The following is a 9,231-nucleotide window of genomic DNA, read 5'->3' on the forward strand; positions in this document are numbered from 1 at the left end:
GATCTCCATTGGAAACATCTGGAGATCTTAGGGATCTAAGCTGGGCTGATGGTCAATGTTGGAGAGAATTGCTCCTCTGTCCCACTGGGTTGTACTCTGGTAGAGGCCCCCCAGGGGGTCACAAGTTTAATCAAGGTTTTTGTGTCATGTTCTCCAACCTCAGAACCCAGACAGGGGTCCAGGGAACCTGGCCAGGGATGGATTCAAATAAGGGAGACATGCTACACTGAGAATCCCTACTTCTCTCTAGTGAGGTCTTGTTCCTGGGTCCAAATAATCACGTCATCTCTTATTTCCTCGCACAGCAATTTCCAGAGGATTTCTTCCTTCTCCTTCACATCAGTTCAGGACCTCTGAGAAGCAGATGCCAAGACCAGAGTAGTCATGCAAAAGACTGGAGGAAACTCTTGTGATAGAGAGGAGGGAGCAGTAATAGGCAGGGAGGGCCTTTGTCCTGCAACACAGGTGTGACACCTGAAAGAGGAGAGAGGGAAGGAGGGCTGGACAGGCCTCAGGCCTCAGAGCAATCCTGTGAGTCCCAGCGGGGCCCGTAGGGAGTTGATTCAGGGCTGCCCAGATGCAGTTTTCCTAGAGGGAAGAAATGGCCTGGCTCTAGTACCCCTGTGGGCAGACCGGAGAAGTGTGGCCTGCCATGACTGCCACTGTGGACCCAGGGTGCAGCACCTGGAGGCTATCAGTTAGCTGTGCTCTCTGCAGAAGGTTCTGGAGGGACATTTGAGCAGGGCATCTCCCTGACAGCCACACCCTTGCAAATAGAACTTTGTTGGGTTGCTTACTGAGCTATGTCAGATTCCCAGCACTGAATATGACTTGACTTCCACCCCAGGAGGAAGCAGGTCCCCCTGCAAGCAGTCCTCTGCCAGCCTTGGCCTGTGGTTTAGCAAGCCTGGCACACTTGTACCCTAGCAATGAGAAGCAGTTAAGACATTATCCAAACTGCAAACACCATGTAGCAGGTAAAAGTTCGTAGTCCTAAGTATGCAAAAATAAATCAGTGATTTCTTGGCTGATTACAAGGTTTCTCTGCCAATTTGGAGTCCTCTTAGTTAATTCAGGGTGTTCCTGCTCCTGATCCACCCCCCCCCCCCCACGAGGCCACACACATGTTCCAGGTCTCACCTGTCATTGTGGCAACTAGGGGAAAATGGCGTGCCTGGTCCACTGCCCTGCCCTGGCTTCACTGGGGCAGTTCTCAGACCGGGAATCATCAGCCTTTGTCTTAGTGGCCTCTCCTGCTGCTGCCCATGCTCCACTCCCATCCTCACCCTGAAATGTCTGTGGCTCACACCACCCACCTCTCAGCCACTATCAGAGTTGCCAGTCAGCAACCAAGGCCGTTTCTGATCTGTCTTCCCTCTCTCTGCCTCTCGCAAGTTTTCTCCTGTATTATGTTGGGTCTGTAGCCAGTCTTGGAAAGGGGCCGTGACCTTGGGCAAAGCAGCTCTCTTCAGCTATGTTATTTCCAGAAGACAGCTGTCTGCTGGTGACACTTCAGCAGCTGGGGGATGGATCCTTCATTCCTGAAAGGGAATCTGGGAGGGATATCCTTAGCATGAGGGTACTTGTGTGCAAGTATCGTGAGAGTGTAGGCCATTACGATCTTCCTCACATCCTGAGGATGTGAGAGTAATGAAATATGAAATTAACATTAATTATTAATCAAAATTAACATTATTATTAATTATTAATTAATTGGTTTTGATTTTGATTTTCAGTCCCATTCCTCTCCCTCAAGGGACTTCATGTCAAAATGACCACTCACTCATTCAAAGACTGTTTGCTCCCTTGGGAGATTTCCTAAGCCTTTCCTGGCTCTCCCTCCCCTTTCCCCATACTTGTTTGCATTTCTACCACAGGCTGTCAGGGGAAATCAAAAGCAGTGAAATGCAAACCAGTCCATTGTCAGCTCTGGCCATAGGCTCAAAATCGATGGGAAGTGGCAGCTACAGTATTGGCTAAATTGATTTGGAAGTGTTTCCTTGCTCCTGTTTCCTTGGATAAAACCTAGAGATGCCTGCATACATAAAGTATCTTCTCAGGGTACTTTCCCTGCATGGCTGCTACCGAATCACAGAGAGGCTATGCTGATCCATGACAGCTCCTTTGTCACATACTTCCCACTCTGCCCATAAACACCCCCAAAGGAGAATCCATAGATTCAGAAAATGTAAAACCCAACATAAAATCCACAGTGGGATTCCTCACTAATTCTCCACAGAATCCATGTAACAGGGCTAAGTACTTCTCTGTTATGGTAACATATGGATGAGTCAAAGCCAGGATAACCTTCTAGAACCTCTCAGCTGCAGACGCTGGGAAACAAGTCCAGGGAGGGCTCAGCCTCTCCTAATATAATGCTTCTCTTGTGCAGACCCACCAGGGGCTGTGCCTCTGACATTTCAACTGTAGAAATATTCCCCTCTCCATTTCCAGTCTCCATCCCAGATATGTGAACTCCTGACATTCCCATCTTTAGTGACTCATTCCCTTGGTTAATACCACGCGTCCTTGTCTCACTTCATCTTTAACATGGCGATTCCCCTGGGAGGGTGTTGTTTTACATCATTCATAGATATGTGAGAGCTAGAAGGGGTCTTAAAGATAACCTAGTTCTGTGTGCTCATCAAACCTGATGCTGCAGTCATGGCGAGCCTGGGAAAGCCACAGGAAAAACCGGGCACGCCTTACAACAGGGACTTTCCTGTGCTCTGCAGAGTGAAATTTTCCTTAAATTGGGGTGCAATTTGGAACATCATATTTATATCAAAGCAAACAAGGATACAATGTGGTGCAGAATGCCAAACTTTGTGTGAGTTTTTAAAAGATTGTGATATGCTGGCCAATTCTGGACAACTACTAGTGGACAAATTTATTCGTAATGGCTGTTGTGGGTACTCTGTTGGAAAGTTTGGGAAGACACTGCTTTACAATGTGCTTCAGCAATTCTACTTCTGGGTATTAGAATTTTGACTCCAATTATGATTTGTGGGGTTTTTCTACACCACCAAGCAACTAACTCACTTTTGACAGTCTACCTGGAGATAGTATCAGATCTCACAGGTTAAGGTCTCAGTCCTTCAAGACTGACCTCTGCCCCTACTTTAGACACCAATCAAAAGTCCAGGTAGTTAACTGTGCTTCTGACTACCGGCTAGAGATTGGAGATTCCCATGATCCCTTTCTTCAGGTTCAATTAATTAGCTGGAGCAGCTTACAAAACTCAGAGGAACATTTTACTTACTAGATTACTGGTTTATTACAAAAGGCTTTAACCCAGGAACAGCCAGACAGAAAAGATGCACAGGGTGGGGTATGGTTAAAGGTCTCAGAGCTTCCATGCTCTTCCAAAGGTGGCACTTTCCCCAAATCTCCAAGTGATCACTAATCCAGAAGCTCTCTAAACTCTCTCCTTTTGGGGTTTTATAAAAGCTTCATTACATTGGAAATTATTTATTAAATTGTTGGCTATTGGTGACTGAACTCAACCTCCAGCCCCGCTCCCCACTCCTGAAGTGGGGGAGGGGGGGAGGGGTGAGGAGACTGAGAGTTCCAGCCCTCTAATGCAGTTGGTTCCCCTGGCTACCAGCTCTCCACTTTTGGTTACCTAGAGGCCTTCCAAAAGTCACCTCGTTAACATAACAAAAGACACCTTTTTCTCTCTTGTCACTTAGGAAATTCCAATGTCTTTAGGAGCTCTGTGCCTAGAACTAGGATGGATACCAAATATGTATTTCTTATTATAAATCACAATATGACAGTATACACCAAAAAGAATTGAGAGCAGAGACTTAAACAGATATTTGCACATCTATGTTCATAGCAACATTACTCATAATAGCGAAAAGGTGGAAGCAATCCAAGGTCCATTAATGGACAAATAGATAAACAAAATGTGGTATAGATTTACAGTGGAACATTATTCAGCCTCTAAAAGAAAGGAAATTCTGACTCATGCTACGAAATGGATGAATCTTGAAAACATCATTCTAAGTGAAATACGCCAGACACAAAAAGGACAAATACTGTATGATTCTACTCATATGAGATATCTAGAGTAGTGAAATTCATAGAGATGGAAAGTGAGGTGGTGGTTTCCAGGGTCTAAGGGTGGGGGTGGGGTGGTTAGTGTTTTATGGGGCCAGAGTTTCAGTTTCCAAGAAGAGAACCGTCTGGAGATGGATGGTGGTGATATGGCACACAGTGTGAGTGCATTTAACACTACTGAAGTGTACATTTAGAAATGGTTGAGGTGGTAAACATCATGCTCTATGTACTTTTTACCACAAGGTTAAAGAGGTAAGAGAGCGTGAGAGACAGGAGTGGAGTTTCAAGATCAGGTCGTCCCACCCACAATGTCCATTCACAGGTGACGTAAGCTGAGGTCATAGTGGCTTTCATTTCCTGGGTGCCTCGTTAGTTAGTGCTGGAGCTGAGTCCAGGCTTCCTGAATTCTACGTCAGTGTTCTTTCCACTAAATGCCACTATTTATCATTTTTCTCTACACTGGTGGGAGAGACACAAGTGACAGGGCAGTCAGTTCAAGTGAATGTGGCAGTGTCACCTGTATCCCCCTCCCAATTCCCGCTATACTGCCCTAGTCCAGGTCTCTATCACCTGAACTACTGCCACAGCCCCCTAAGTGACTTCCTGACTCTAGTAGAATGCATTTTGCATACACTGCTCTAACCAGGTCATTCCCCTGTCTCCAAATTGTCAATGGATTCCCACTTTCAAGAGCAGAAATGGCAAAAAAGTTTTTGATTTAAATGCAACTCAGTCAATTGGGAAAGGTCATGTGTCAGTTCAAGTCCTCCCAGAAGCAGACACCAAGTTGAGATTAAAGGTGTAAGAATTTGAGGGAGAAATACCTAAGAAAGATGGGAAGAGGGAGCAGGACTAGGCAGGGAGTCCTTCACACAATGCAGGTCTAACACCTGTGCAGGGAAGGGAGAGAGCGTTGGGTGGGAAGAGCCTCAGACCTCAGAGCAGTGCTCAGAGTCTTGGCCAGACTGATGGGAAGTCAGAGCTGCCACAAGAGGCATCTCCAAGGGCAAGAATGACCCTGTTCCAATAGCCCTGCCATGCCTAGTCATTGGCCAGGAGCATCTGGAAGAAGTGTGACCAGGTGTGGACACCATGACAGACCTGAAGGCATGACTGCTGGAAGGTGTCAATCAGCTGTGCTCCCTGCGAGAGTGTCCCTTGAAGGCAGATACAAAAGGGCACCTCCATGGCTGCCACAAGACATTTAGTATTTTTGTGTTTATATGCTGAGAAGCCCATGGATCCTGAGGCCATACTCAGGCCAGGAAGAAGTGCCATGATCAATTACTGGTATTTTTGTGTGGCAGGCATAGGTATGGGAGTGAGATGGGTGGTGGCAGATGGGCAGTGTATTTGTCACCCCTTCTCTTAACCTAGTAGATAGAAACAGATTCCTTAGTCTGCCAGTCCAGATCATCCATAACGTGCTCCCTGTGCCCGCTGATATGCTATGTACCCCTCAAGGCAAAAACCATCTCCTCCTTAAAACTTTCCTTTTGTCATCTGCCTTTCATTGAAGTCCGATAGCCTCTGAGCTTTTCTTCTGGAACCCACTATATTGTGCCTTGTATCTTAAACGTGTGTGAGCTTTGTCTCCGCTAGACAGTTCCTGAGAGTTGGTGTGATGCCTCATTCACCTGCACTGCGGGGTTTGGGTTGTATTTTGTTTTTGTTTTTGTTTTTTTGTTTTTTTTTTTTGAGAGAGAGAGAGAGAGAGAGAAAGAGGGTGCAAGTGAGTGAGGGGCAGAGAGAGAGAGAGAGAATCTCAGGAGGGGCAGAGGGAGAGAGGAGAGAGAGAATCCCAGAAGGGGAAGAGGGAGAGAGAGAGAGAGAGAGAGAAGCTGGGCTCACCCGAAGCAGGGCTCATGCTCACCTGGTGTGGGACTCATGACCTGAGCCGAAGTCAGATGCTTAATGACTCAGCCACCCAGGTGCCCTGCACTGCTGTTCTGTAATGGCATATTCTATGACCACCTTGATGCCATTGATGTAGAGTCTAGTCAGATTAAATTAACTTTCGCACATCAATGGATTCATCAGATAGGACCATCGAGTTCAATGCCAATGTCTGGGCTGATGCATGAGTCTCCTCCATCCAAGAATACAGAGCCCTTCTCCCATGTCTGTGCCACCCAGCAGTGAAGAGAGCTGTGTGTTCCTCTGCCTCTGTTCTGTCATTTTGACTCATGTGTGGGATGGCTACAGCAAAGAACAGACCTTAGGAGAGATGCTTCATCACTCCACATAACACAAAGACCAGTTAAATAGCATTAGAAATAACTTTTTTAAAAGCACTAGCAACACGTAAACAGATATTCAATATCCCTTCAGCAATAAATAAAACAAGCAATGTCAACATGAGGGGCTATGGAGAGAGAGAGGTGCCAAGATTCTGAAGACAAAATTTGCAGGTCCAAGATTTCACCCTGGGCCAGTGTTGGCCCCAAGATGGACCCCAGGTCAGTCAGTTTGAAAGCAATGTTCTGTCAATTCCATTTCCTCTTCTACAGATCACATGCTGTCCTGCTGAGGTTTCTTATGGCTCCCCGCCTCCCTCCAACCAGCTTCAGCCATTGCCATGAAATACATCACTCTAAAAACGGAAACGCAATGGACCCTTCCTAACTGTGCAGAAATGGTTATAATGGACTAGCTAGTCATCTCCCTTAAAAAAAGAGAGAGAGAAAGAGAGAGAAGAAAAGAAAGAGAGGAACGAAAAAGAGCCAAAGCCACTTCAGGAAGAAATGAGCTATCTTCATGGAAGCATGAGACAGATTCTAGAAATAACCTCCAGAGTGGAAATTTGATGACTGCCTTATTCAAAATATTTACTGTGACTGAGAATACACTGTCAGGGTATTATAGAGCAGGCAGTTGCACTTTGGGGAAAAATAAAGCTTCATGAATAGGAAAAATATGTTAAAATGATATATTTTTAATAAAAATTAGATGCTTTGGGGCTCCTGGGTGGCTCAGTCGGTTAAGCATCTGACTTCGGCTCAGGTCATGATCTCACAGTTCATGAGTTCAAGATCTATGTCAGGCTCTTTGGTGACAAATTTGGAGCCTGGAGCCTGCTTCAGATTCTGTGTCTCCCTCTCTCTCTCTGCCCCTCCCCTGCTTATGCTCTGTTTCTCTCTCTCTCAAAACTAAATAAACATTAAAAAAAAATTTTTTTTTTAATTAGATGCTCCTGATTTGTTGTTGAGACATAGGTATATGATCTAACTGCTTTTATTTGCTCCTGGGATATACTTGGTATTTTCAAAGGACTCTTAAGGAGATGCCCCTCTCACGGCCTGTCACTGTCCCTCTGCAGACACTCAAGCACACAAATGCACTTCTAGCACCCCACCTGCTGCAGAGCCCCACATGGGGGCCAGGGATGCCTGAGATACACCCTAGGTTCCTTCTGCCCATTTCTCAATGTAATCAACAGAGAGCAGTCTTGGGTTGCCACCTGCAAATGACCATGGCCATCCACGATGCTCTGCAGTGATGTCAACAATGTCCTGTCCCATTGCATAGAGCAGCTAAGTCTTCTGAAAAAGCAAAGCCTGCTCTTGTGGTTTCTGCAAAACAGGAGCCCTAGCAGGTTTGTTCCTCCAGCCTGTCAGCCTCATACTACAGTCCCCTCTCTCTGCCCCACATGACCTTTGTCCCCAGGGGTCAGCAAAGCAATGGTGCACAGGATGTGGGTGAGGCAGGTGTGGCTCTTTAAGGAGCACACTGTGCAGTCTGCTGTCACCTCTGTGAGTTTCTCCTTCCTCAGTACTGCCTGCTGATGGTCCCTAATGCCAGGCCATGCCTTGGGGACCCAGTTAGTCCCTGACCTCAAAGGGAAATGTAGATGGAGGCACAGAGACGCAAGAGAAACAGAGAAAGAAACAGACACACAGACACCGAGAAGGAAAGTCGAGAGACAGAGGGAGAAAGGGATAAAGAAGGTGAAGAGAGGAATACAGAGTGGGACTAGAGGGTGGGGCAAGGAGACTGGAAATTATTTTTTCCTTTTTGTTCCTTTCTGGGGGCTTGAAAGTTCCTTTAAAGTGATTCACTCTCTTTTCTGCAGACAGCAGCTGCTGTGGTTAATCAGCCATGCCTTTTGCCATGTCAGAAGAGAAAGCCACGACTGGGCTCTGCCGCCCTGGTGGGAACCCTCTGGAACAGGTGGGAGGAATGTGCTGCTTGTGGCTCACCCCTAAGGTCCCCAGCACACTTTGTAACCACCTGTGGTCAGAAGGTGGCCAGCCTGGGGACATGCAGTCACAGTGCACACAGCCAGAAGGGTATGAGGGAAGAAGTCTCCCTGTAGAGGCACTACCCCCAACCCAACCTGGAGTTCTCATTGTGTGTTACACTGCCTGTCCCTGGAGTCTCCAAGGCCAGAATCCCAGGACTGGAATGCAAAATGGTGATGGAAGGTATCGAGGGAGGCAATGCTCCCACTTACAGTCAGAAATGGGGGGGGGGGTGCCTGGGTGGCTCAGGGGGTTAAGTGTCTGTCTTCGGCTCAGGTCATGATCTCATGGCTCATGAGTTTGAGCCCTATGTCGGCCTCTGGGCTGACACCTCAGAGCCTGGAGTTTGCTTCCGATTCTGTGTCTTCCTCTCTCTCTGTTCCTCCCCCACTCGCTCTCGCTCTCTCTCTCTCTCCCTCTCAAAAATAAATAAACATTTTAAAAATTTTAAAAAAAAGAAATGGAGGGAATGTCCAGTGGTCTTGAATATTCTCTCATCCACTTTTTGTGCAACCTTGTGTGACAAGTCACCCAGCCTCAGTGCCATGTGTGTGAAGGATGGTAATGCCCATGTAACAGGGGAACTGTGAACATAAGCTACTTTGATACTCTCAGTGGAGCACTTGAGTACACTGCTTTATCTGATGGCTTAGCAAAGAGTCTGAAGTTGGCTTGCAGTGTATCTGAGGGAAGAGGGGCAAGGGCCCTTTGTCAGAGGGTCAAGAGCTAAGCCCCTGACTCCAAAGGTGGTGTCTTCCACATGAAAAAATGCTCAACATCACTCATCATCAGGAAATACAAATCAAAATCACAATGAGATACCACCTCACACCTGTCAGAATGGCTCACATTAACAACTTGAGCAACAACAGATGTTGGCGAGGATGCAGAAAGAGAAGATCACTTTTGCCCTGCTGGTGGGAAT

The sequence above is a fragment of the Puma concolor genome, chromosome B2, assembly GCF_028749965.1.
Source record: "Puma concolor isolate L17-30 chromosome B2, mPumCon1.1.hap2, whole genome shotgun sequence".
Taxonomy (NCBI): Eukaryota; Metazoa; Chordata; class Mammalia; order Carnivora; family Felidae; genus Puma; species Puma concolor.